Here is a 12,451-nt window from a genome sequence, read left to right as displayed (position 1 = left end):
GATGTGAACTAGTGGGATTGTTGGGAAGTCAGAAGGGACATCAGCTTAAAGCTTGAAATCCCCATGAGGGACACTGAGAGGCCAGAAAGAAAGGGTGGGAGACAGGTGATGAAGTCCTTGAGGGAAAATGAGGGGTGTCTCATGTGAGGGAACAAGGATGTGTGGAATGACATGGGCTTCAATAGGAGGAGCCATTGAGCAGTGGCCCAAAAAGGCACATTGCAGAGACAGACACACACACACACACACACACACACAAAGTGATTCTTAAGCATCACCGAATAATACATATGAAAACTGGAAACTGTAAAGGACAAAGCTCTGCAGACACTTGCTAAGGAGCTCACATTTGCACTAAAGAAAATGAAATAAGCTTACTTCTTTATACACTAACACAGATGATTCTTTAAGAGTGGTCAAGGTGGTAACTATTTTAATTAGACATCTTAGAGCAATTTCAATTAGAGAAAAAATTTAGTTTTTCCTGATGTGTGGCATGGATAGCTAAAATCCACCTTTAATAGTAAGTCTCAAATGACATTTTCCACAAACTGAAAGTTTTGAAGAAAGGGTGTTTTAAGACTCGGACTGGGGCTGGGGGGAGGACACTGGTGCTAAGGCAGGTGTGAATGCAAAAAGCATCTTGTATGAAAATTGGTCCAAAGTCTTTGTGTATAAAGAATTCAGAAAATTCTAAGGGTCAAACCTCAGATACAGGGATATAAGAAAAGCAGCGTTTATATTTGTAAGAAATGAAAGCTATAAACCAACACCCTCATTAACCAGCATAGGTAAGTGCTATTTCCATTATTTAAGTAGAGACGGCTCTCTGGACTGATGAAAGATGAGATCGAGGAAAAGTACAGCTATTAGAATTTTATATTCTAATGCATTCTGTGCTTCGGCTTTGAATTTTCCCTTTCAGGGAAAGAGGAAGACACAGACATGCATCCATCCAATACATAAGCCTTTTATTCAGCTGTCTAAGCAGGCTCTTAGCTCCTTCCACATCCTTGCAGTCTTGTGCATGTGTTTACTGCTGTCCCACTATCACCAAGGGAACCCTTGTCCTGTGGAAGCTGGGTTTCTTCCTGAGTTCTTTGAATCTGTCTGCAAAAATGGGAAAAATGATTCTTTCCTCATCGAGGTCTAGTAAGAATTAAAAAAGAAAATAGCTGATAGCACGCCCAGTATGACTAAGTTATATTTATGAAACATTTATTATTGCCAGGAAAAAAAATGATAGATTTAGGAAACAAGACCAGCTAGTCTAATTCCAGAGCCTTCCCTAGCTCTGTACAGACCTACTAGTACTTCTAAACCTCCTATGTAATGATGCTTGCTTGCCTGCACTGTTGGTGTTCAGCATATGATTAACTAAATGAAGGCATGAATCAATGTGTGAGCATCGCCTCTGCGAGCATTGCCATTGCTGCTTTACTCTCTGCTGTGGCCAAGAATATTACCTTTTTAAAATTAATGCTGTGGCTATGCTATGGGAACAGGATGGACCCCCACCCCAAAAAAGGTCCAAATGTCAAGGCTGATATATCACATCCACGCCACAAAAAGTATAAAGAGACTTATGTAAGTAATTACATGGTGAGGCTCTGTGGAGAGAGCGGACAGCCCTTCAAAAATCGGCCGAAGATGGTTTTCAACAGAAAGGAAGGGAGACTGCTTGGGGTTTTTTGGTGGTTCAGGGGTTGGACTGAAAGTTTCCATACTGGAGAGGGCTTTCATAGTTTGAAACTTTCACAAATGTCAAAGGACGGAGCACCAGGGCTTTCTTAGATTGCCCAGATGTGTGCACAAAAAGAAGAGGAAGCTGTGAGGCTTTAAAGATGTTAGTAGTCAAACATTAAAAAAATGGAGTCAGATTTTATTATAGCTAGACACAATTTATTATAGCTTCTGCCTCAATCAATGCACTACTTTTTTACCCTAGTCTTGGGACCATAGCCTAGTGACTGGATTTCCGCAGAGCTCTTTCATCTGGGATTATAATTCCATGTAAACACTGCACTGTTACCTAGATTAACCCTTAGGTTTTAGGTCTCCTTGGCATTGTTATTTCCGTTTGCAACTAAGGCACAAGAGTTACCAAGTGCCAAGGCTGTGATCTCATGGAAGGTATCAATGGTGTTTGAACAGGAGACAAAATTTAAAAAGCATTGAAGGAGCGTATGTTTGTGACAAGATTCAAGAATGAGAGCCTAGTGCTCAGAAAACCAGGTGAGGGGTCAACTGACAAACTCTGAAAGTGAGGCTGCAAGCCTTGAATGAGTCACATGATGGTGTATTGGAAAGAAAAAGAGGAATGTGAGAAGGATCATGTGTGAGTGACCAAGAGCAAGTCTGGCTAGATTTCATCCCTTCTTAGAAAAAAATAACTTTCTTTTTCAAACAGTGATTTAGACTGTGCATTCAAAGTCTTTCTCTCTAATGACTAAAGAAATATTCAAAAGGGAAACAAACTTTATCAACATGGTAGAATATGGAAGGTTGACCCTCATGAGTCAGGAACTTGGCAGATTTCTTACAAAATATGTTGTTGATGAGACTGGATACTGAAAAACAAAAGCAGGCTATCTACATTCAGCACATGGAAAGGAAAGTTTTACCCAAGGTATGCAGGAATGAAGTATACAGAACAATCTTAAATTCCCATTCTTAGCTTATCTTGGCCCATTGATGGGAGGTGGTAGTCAGGAGTTGGAAGCACGGGTCAGTTGTGGAGTTGTTAGCGAGGGGGCAATCTCAACTTTACATGGCTGTGAGAAGTATAGTACGTATTGGCATGAACTTGTTTGTCTCCTTCATTCCCCTCCAAACTTTTATTGATGTGGACCCATGTCAAGCCAGGCAAGATATTGACAATGCAGAACCTTAAAAATGATTGTCGTGTCAGCGAGAATCCATGACATTTGTTTAAAATCTATGTGAATTCCCTGTGCTAAGTTTGATTAGAAAGCCAATGCTCTTGCCAAGAGATGCATGAAGTCTTAGAAATGCATGCGGAGAAAGAGGATCTCTTTTGCACTGCTGGTGGGAATCAAACTGGTGCAGTCACTCTGGAAAACCGTATGGAGACTCATCAAAAAATTAAAAGTAGAACTATCCTCTGACCCAGCAACAGCACTACTAGGTATTTATCCAAGGGATACAGCTGTGCTGTTTTGAAGGGACACATGCACCCCAGTGTTTACAGCAGCACTATCAACAATAGCCAAAGTATGGAAAGAGCCCAAATGGCCATTGATGGATGAATAGACAAAGAAGATGTGGTATATATATATGTACATATACAATGGAGTATTGCTCAGTGATCAAAAAAAAAAAAAAAAAAAAAAAAAAAAAGAAATCTTGCCCTTTGCAACTATGTGGATGGAACTGGAGGGTATTATGCTAAGTGAAATTAGTCAGTCAGAGAAAGACAAATATCATATGACTTCACTCATATGAGGACTTTAAGAGACAAAACAGATGAACATAAGGGAAGGGAAACAAAAATCATATCAAAAGAGGGAGGGGGACAAAACAGAAGAGACTCATAAATATGGAGAACAAACTGAGGGTTACTGGAAGGATTGTGGGAGGAGGGGATGGGATAAATGGGTAAGGGGCACTAAGGAATCTATTCCTGAAATCGTGGTTGCACTATATGCTAACTAACTTGGAGGTAAATTAAAAAAAAAAGTCATCCCTTTAGAGAAGCGTTATGTAATTAACTAAATTATTTCACCTGTCCTCTGTCTCTAAAAACCCAAGTATGTTACTTAATAGTACTTATCACAATCAGTTTGAGTATTTACTTTTATCTTCTTTAGACTGTGAGCTGTATGAGGGCAGGGCAACAACTATGACAGTGAATGTGGAATAAATTGATGATTAAAAAAAAAGAAACCTCTTGATACCTACCTGATAGGTGCTACTCATTGCTTGCTAGCTGAATTAATGTTTATCTGATTTTTAAAGTAATTAAAAATATACTTAGTGTTAAATAAACAGAGCCAGTGTCCATAGACCAAAAACAAAAAACAAAAAACAAAAAACAAAAAGTACAAGTTCCTAGGGTGACCTCCAGTTCTGTTTTCCTGTGTCTGTGAATTCTAGACCACATATCTCTTTCTCTATTTATATTGCTTGTCCCTCCTCTCTTTCCTTTTCAGCTGACTTCCCTCACCTCTCTTCTCTGCTCTCCCACACTGCAAGGGTCTGTGTTTATTTTCTGAGCTAAGCATTTTAATTATTTCTGTGTTTTGATATCTCCCTGTATACCATGCTCTACGGACCTCACCTCTTACATTCACAGCACAATTTCCAGATATATTTTTTTTTAAATAAGATGGGCTGACACACTGAGAGAAATTTATGATTCTATTAGGAGCAGAAAGAATTACAATCACCTGTAGTTTAAAAGAGCAGATTTTAAGACATCTGTTACACTAAAAATGTATCTCATAAACTTTTCTTCTACAAATTGTATCCAGGTTCAAGTCCTTTTCAACAATTGATGGGCTTACTAGAATGTCTATTATAGTAAAATCTTTAGACATTACCAAATTTTGCCTTAGCTGTATGATTTACACTAAAATCTTTGAAGTGTAACCTGTAAAATCTTAGACAAAATCCATTTCAAATCATAAAATATATAGATTTAATTCTATGAAAAACAGTGATAAAACTTTTAAGATACTTGCCCCAAGAAACTTATGGAAAAAAAAAAAAACAACAGGCAATCTCAATAACATTTGAGAAGACGTATCTAAGGAATGAGGGGAGGAAATCTAGGATGAGGAAAAAATAGCTTTATTTAGGAAGGTTTTGTTAGAAAATTTCTATTTTTTCTGGCTTAACTCTTGGGTCAAAAAGGAAATCAAGTGAAATTAGAAACTAGGTAGAAAAATAACAATAACTTTATAATAATGGGACATAACTTACGCATATGGTCAATGTTGTACTCTGAGGCAAAAGCATAGCTTGACTTTCTTATTATTAAATAAAAATGTTAAAGTAAATGAATTAAAAATTTAGTTCAAGAGGTCATAAAAAAGGACATTACAAATGAACTTAAAGTGAGACAAAAGTAATTCATACAGGTAAAAATATAAATAATAAATTTATTATTAAGACAAGTGAAGTTGAACTAGATATATCTAAAATATGATTCTCTGGTACTGTAAACTACATACAAAATTTGGCAATACTGAGAAGGGAAAAATAAAAAGTGATAGACATACAATATTACACATGAGAAATGAAGTAAAATTGTAGGTTATTGAAAATATAATATTATACTTAAAAACCTTCATAAATGGATGATTCTCTAGGCTCTTAAATCAAAATAGACTCAAGAGGTGATTCAAAATGTTATCAAGTTTGGGTGCCTGTGTGGCTCAGTCAGTTAGGCGTCTGACTTCAGCTCAGGTCATGACCTCACAGTTCATGGTTCAAGCCCCATGTCTGGCTCTGTGCTGACAGCTCAGAGCCTGGAGCCTGCTTCAGATTCTGTGTCTCCCTCTCTCTCTGCTCCTCCCCTGCTTGTGCACTGTCTTTCTCTCTCTCAAAAATAAAATAAACATTTATTTATTTATTTATTTATTTATTTATTTATTTATTTTTTAACGTTTATTTATTTTTGAGACAGAAAGAGACAGAGCATGAATGGGGGAGGGTCGGAGAGAGAGGGAGACACAGAATCTGAAACAGGGTCCAGGCTCTGAGCTGTCAGCACAGAGCCTGACGCGGGGCTCGAACTCATGGACAGTGAGATAGTGACCTGAGCTGAAGTCGGACGCTTAACCGACTGAGCCACCCAGGCGCCCCTAAAATAAACATTTAAAAAAATTTAAAAATGTTATCAAGTTATAAAGTAGGACATTAAAATATTGCTTTAAAAATATTGCCATAGACAGTGGTTCAGTTGATTGAGCCTCCAACTTTTGATTTCAGCTCAGGTTATGGTCCCAGGGTTTTGGAATCAAGCCCGGCATCAGGGTCCTCACTGAATGTGGAGCCTGCTTAAGATTCTCTCTCTCTCTCTCTCTCTCTCTCTCTCTCCCTCTGTCCCTCTCTCTCTCTCTTCCTTGCCCCTCTCCCTTGCTCTCTGTCTCAAAAAATTTACTTTTAAATATTGCAATAGAAATCTGGATTCTGAGACTTTCAGAGTAAATTCTACAGCAAAAAACAATAAACAGCAATAAACAGATCATTCTCATATTATATAAATTTTTTCTGACATATAGAGAAAGAAGTAATCCATTTCCTTTTATACCCAAAGTATATCATGTTTTTAAAAAGGAAAAAAATCATCATTTATAAATATTCAGGCACTAATTCAAAATAAAACATAATCAGGCTGTCTGGGTGGTTCAGTCAGTTAAGCGTCCAACTTTGGCTTAGATAATGATCTCACGGTTCATGGGTTTGAGCCCCGCATTGGGCTCTGTGCGGACAGCTTGGAGCCTGGAGCCTGCTTCAGATTCTTTGTTTCCCCCCCCCCCCTCTCTCCCTGCCCCTCCCCCGCTTGTACTCTTCCTCTCTGTCAAAAATAACCATTGACAAAAAGAAAAAAAAGAAAACATTAACAAAATAAAATATAATGAAGTCGTTAAATCAAAATTATATTATTATATTAGAAGTAATATATTCTTTTTTTTTTTTAATAATTTATTGTCAAGTTAGCTAACATATAGTGTATGCAGTGTGCTCTTGACTTTGGGAATAGATTCCCGTGATTCATTACTTACATAAAATACCCAGTGCTCATTCCAGCAAGTGCCCTCCTCAGTGCCCATCACCCATTTTCTCCCCGCCCTCACTCCCTTCCACCCTCAATTTGTTCTCTGTATTTAAAAGTCTTTTATGGTTTGTCTCCCTCTCTGTTTGTAACTATGTGTATATATGTGTGTATTTTCTTTCCCTCCCCGCCCCCCCAGACTTCTGTTAAGTTTCTCAACTTCCACATAGGAGTGAAAAACGAGAAGTAACACTTTCTGACAGTAACATCTGTTTCAACATTAAGAGAATGGTCCAGTTTTAGAAAATCTATTTCCAGGTGCTGAACTGTCTGCTCTGAGTGAACTCATCATCTCCACATACTAAACCCACACTCACACTCGGGCATTTTTCTAGGGTTTGGTGTTATTATGCCAATTTCATCCCCTACCTCCCTGATTGGCAGGCAATAATCATAGCCTTAATAATTCTGGTTTAGGACTCGTTCAACTGAATTTCAGTAAATAAATATTGGGAGATCCTTACTGGTCTGCAGGACTTCATTTTCAATCCTATGTTCAACAGAAGATACACCATTGAAAGGATTTGATAGTTCTTGACAAATGATACCATATTCCAAGGGATATCTGAAAGGGATCTTAGAGATCATGTAATTAAATACCTTATTGCATTAGAGTGAAAACGTGGCTTCAGTTTTATCTCTAGGCTAAAGAGGAAGGAGGTACCAATTTTTGACTCTGACCACTAAAAGGTATCATTAACAGAAATGTTTACAGAGAAGTGGTTTTGGAAGTGGGTGGTAGAACATGCTAGCTGTGTCCCATTATTGGTTCTCTTCTTTTTTTCAATAACAATCTATCCTTAGCTTTTGCACACCCCAAGTTTGTCTAGAACAGTCTACACATCTCCATCCTCTTGGTAACTAAGCGTGACTATATCAGCAGAGGTAGTGCAAGCAGCTGCCAAGAATTGTCTTTAATGGGCTTGCTTTTTCTTCCTTGCTCTCCTCCTTCCAGTTGGTCTGGATGCACCCATGATAGCTGTAATTATAGCAGACATCTTGTACTTTGAAGGGTTTGGGGACTGGAAGCCATGCATAGTGGAGGCACAAAATAGAAGGAAAGTGGATCCCTGACCTACTGCCTTGTCAGTTAGCTCCGGGGCAACTACCCTGTCAAGGAGAAACTGAACCACACATTTGTTAAAGACGACAAGACAGATTTTATTCAGGCTACTGCAGTAGGGGAGATAAACTTCAGTATAAATTGAGCTCAATTTCAATCCAGGGTGAGATGACTGGGAGTTTTAAGGGGAAAATGAGAAATCAGAGAGGACCGAAGAGTGGGTTTTTGGGCAGTCAAGGGAGTGGAAAATTACAAGGCTGGGAGGAGGCTGATTTTTGAGAACTGTAAGGCCGGTTTTGCTCAGGGTATACTTTGCAGTTTGGGTTGGAACAAACAGTATGTTCTTTTGGCAGCCTTGAGTTTTCCCAGGCAGGATCTGGGTCATTCCGGGGACACACATCCTTGAGCTGCTGGAAATCATGCTAGTGTTTGTTCAAGTCTTTAGTGTTTGGGGGTCAATGAAATCATTTGTGCTGAGAGTTTGCAGTTCTTATAAGCCAAGGTTTATGTCCAGTTGAGAAGAGGGCTCAGAAGAGTCTGATGCAAGTTTGGTGAAAGAAAGTCTGTCACTTCCAGGCATTTTGAATATGAAAATTAAATTAATTTCAAAGTTATTTAACACTAGCTCAGATTTGTTGAGCCTGATTATTACCATTTTCTTTAAAATAGATTATATTGAACATTGATGGTGGGATTTAAAGAGCAGATGTCAGGCAGAGAGTTAGTGTTTGATGCTAATGCTCAGATGGAGGTTGGGTCTGAGGAAGAGTAACATGGATAGTATTGGCAAATCTACAAAGTTTCTCAGCAAAGGAGAAGAGTGATTGGGGAAGAAAATACAGCAAAAGATAAAATCTAGAGGCATGCCTACTTTTGGTCACATGACTTGAATTGCTTTTCTAAGATTAGTAACAGGTTTACTTTGCTTTGTTTACCTTTCTTTTTCTCCCCAGATTTACTGAGACGTAATTGACAATTAAAAATTGTGTATATTTAAGCTGCACAACTGGATGATTTGACATGCATATATCCTGTGAAATAATAACCACAACAAGAAAATTAACATAACCATTGTCTCACATAGTTACTATTTTCCTTCTTTCTTTCTTTCTTTCTTTCTTTCTTTCTTTCCTTCTTTCTTTCTTTCTTTCTTTCTTTCTTTCTTTCTTTCTTCTTTCTTTCCTTCTCTCTCTCTCTTTCTTACTTTTTTCCTTGTCTTTTTCTTTTCTTTTTTCTTTTCTTTCTTTCCTTCTTTCTTTCTCTTTCTTTTTTACTTACTTTCTTTTTTCTTTTTCCTTTCTTTCTTTTTTTCTTTCTTTCTTCCTTTCTTTCTTTCTTTCTCCTTAGTCCTCTCTCTTTCTTTATTTTTTTTTGGATAGTGAGAACACTTAAGACTTAAAATGTACCCTGTCAGCAAATTTCAAGTATGAAGTACAATATCATTAACTATAGTTACATTGTTGTAATTAGATCTCCAGAATTTACTCATCTTGCATAATTAAAATGTTGCATCCCTTGACCAACATCTCCCCATTTCTCCCACTCCCTACCCCCAGACTCTGGTAACCACCATTCCATGGTCAACTTCTATGATCTTTTAATCTTTCAGAAGAGAAAAGTTTTATGCATAAAAGATGTAGGGAATATTTGATAAACACATTAAAATGGAAGAATACTGTATCTTAATTTCTTGTCAAACCAATTCTTCCCACTTAAAAGGTGGAAAGCTAATTTCTTCTTGTGTGTGTGTGCGTGTGTGTGTGTGTGTGCTTCCATTGTTGTCTAATTTGAAGATTCCTTTTTTTTTATTTTGCACTATAGCACATTTCGATTTGCACTAGCCATTTTTTAAAATGTTTTATTTACTTTTGAGACAGAGAGAGACAGAGCATGAGCAGGGAAGGAGCAGAGAGAGAGGGAGACACAGAATCGGAAGCAGGCTCCAGGCTCTGAGCTGTCAGCACAGAGCTTGACGCGGGGCCCAAACCCACAAACGGCAAGATCATGACCTGAGCCGAAGCCAGACACTTAACCGACTCAGCGACCCAGGCGCCCCTGAAGATTCTTTAAAGACTCTGGTTGCTGTGAAACATCCTTATTCATTCTGGTTCTTTTTATTTCTAAATAGTTCTAATCTTTGCTTTGCATCTATATGATCCACTTGTGCTTATGTGAAAAGTGATGAATATAAAAGAGGAACTAGTTTTCATTGCAGTATAAAAAAGAACACATAATTTGAAAAACCTTTGTATTAGTGTACTTCAAAATTCAAAGATGAAGCTTTATTCCAATCATACATTATGTATTTCTCTGAAATATTATATTAACTTTATCTTTTATGTGAATTATTGTATTCAACCAATTTAACAATATTTAGGCCATTAACTTGAGGTTAGTGTATAGGAAAAAAAACTCCAAATATTTTCCTAATTGAAACATGGATCTCCATAATGAACCTTCTCCCAAGAGACTGAAGGAATAATGAGAGTAGATATTGAGGTTTCATGGGAGACAACAAACAGACACACGAATAAACAACAATTGCTTAGCAGTAGAGTTAACCTCTTCTCTAACATTGTAGAGTCTGGATGACTATTGATTTCTACAGTGTTCAGAGCTCCACCTCTGCTTCAGAGAGTTCAAACAGGACCAACCTGTTGAATAAAAACAATAAATAATAAAAATGTCAGCCTAGGGAGCAAAACTTGGGACTCTCATCTATGACTGTCTCCTTGTCTGCTTCAAGGGGCCTCAAAAGGGGCATGCTAAGGACGAAACTCATTTTTTAATTATGAAGTTTAGAAAAGAGAAATTGCCCCTATGGCTATTGGGCTATTGTTAATAATAATAATCCTGTTGACTTCATTTCAATTCAAGTCATAGCTTTCGGGTATCACCAATATGCTGAAACTATGCTGGACTCTGAGATACAAATTATTCAAGATAAGACCCCTGTGTTTGAGTTCAATAAAGAGGAAGATAAATAAATATATGGTTGGAAATCATTGCAATTAGTACAGAGTATAGGGCAACATGGCAACAGAGAAAACCAACTATTGCAGGTTTACAGAGAAAATGTGACTTAGGGAAGAGTACACTTAGGAAATGATACTTGGATTGAGTCAAAATGGGTGCATAAAAAATTTCCAGAAGTATGGGATGTGATAAACAGGAAGAGAAATATGTGGGAGTACAAAGGAGCACAGACCACTTAGAAAAGTTCTAAGTATTAAGGTTAACTTACACAGTAAGAGTACATAGAAGACAGATAGAAGAAGAGGTTATGAGGTAGAGAGAGGCCAGATCATTTATTCCATGATAAAAAATTTATGCCAACATAAATAAAATAAAGACTTAAAAAAATATGTTTTAATGTTTACTTATTTTGAGAGAGAAAGACAGACACAGTGCAAGTAGGGGAGGGGCGGAGAGAGAGAGAGACACAGAATCCGAAGCAGGCTCCGGGCTCTGAGCTGTCAGCACAGAGCCTGACGAGAGGCTCCAACCCATAGGCTGTGAAATCATGACTTGAGCCAAAGTCAGACGCTGAACTGACTGAGCCACCCAGGCGCCCCAATACAATAGAGACTTAAGTAGGAGAGTTAACCATTGAGATTTGTAATTTAGAAATACTATTCTGATACCGCTGCAGAATCAAAAAAGTAAAATAACGGGTGTGAGTAGCAGATGTAAGGAGGATGTTCAGGGATGCTGTCACTGGCTGTTTGTAAAGCTCACAGAGAAGACTGATGTTAGTAGAAAAGTGCTCAAAGAATAAAGATCTGAATTCATGTTATGGCAATAGAAACGGAGAAAGATAAAAAGATTTGAGACACATTAAATAGGCAGATTGAGATAATCGATGATTGATGGGATATGGAAAATGAGAGAAAGTCAAATGTCTGGGATGATTATGTTTTGTGTTGGATAAAATATAAGTCATTCCATTAAGGAATGTAGAAAGATGAGCATTGACCTTTAAAGTATAAAGGACATAAAACTGTAAGATACTCATAACCATCATGATGTGATCAGGTGAGTTCGTTGAAACATCCTAGAAAGAAAGAATAAATCCATCAACTACAGAAAGGTGGAGTCTTAGAGCACAAAGTAATTCATGATGGACTATATTGTGCCCAGTTATCTTTGAATTTTTACAGAGGTACATGAAATATCTTGGGGTTGTTTAATATTGTTTACTAGTATTTGAAACAGTCATAGTTTCTAATATACACCTTGTGGTTGACATGAGCAAATAAATTTTTTGCAAGAAGTTTACTTTGTCATTTATTAACTTTTACACACAAGTATGAACCCAAAACATTATATTCATGGTGTGTGAATGATCTCTTTTAATGATATATCAAGAAGTGCTTGGCATGTGTAAATGACTGATGATATTCTAAACATCAGCATAAGAACAAGAACTTATGGAAAGATTTATAGATGTTTATATGCAGGCACCAGGTTTAGAGAGTTTCTCAATGGAATCTGGCAACATGTTTCTGAAGTTAGCTTCCCTGAACAGATTTCGAGGTGGAGATTGTGCGTAGTAAGTTTTATTGAGTGGTGCTCATGGGAAACAT

The sequence above is a fragment of the Panthera tigris genome, chromosome D2 (genome assembly GCF_018350195.1).
Source record: "Panthera tigris isolate Pti1 chromosome D2, P.tigris_Pti1_mat1.1, whole genome shotgun sequence".
Lineage (NCBI taxonomy): Eukaryota > Metazoa > Chordata > Mammalia > Carnivora > Felidae > Panthera > Panthera tigris.
This window is presented reverse-complemented; position numbering follows the sequence as displayed.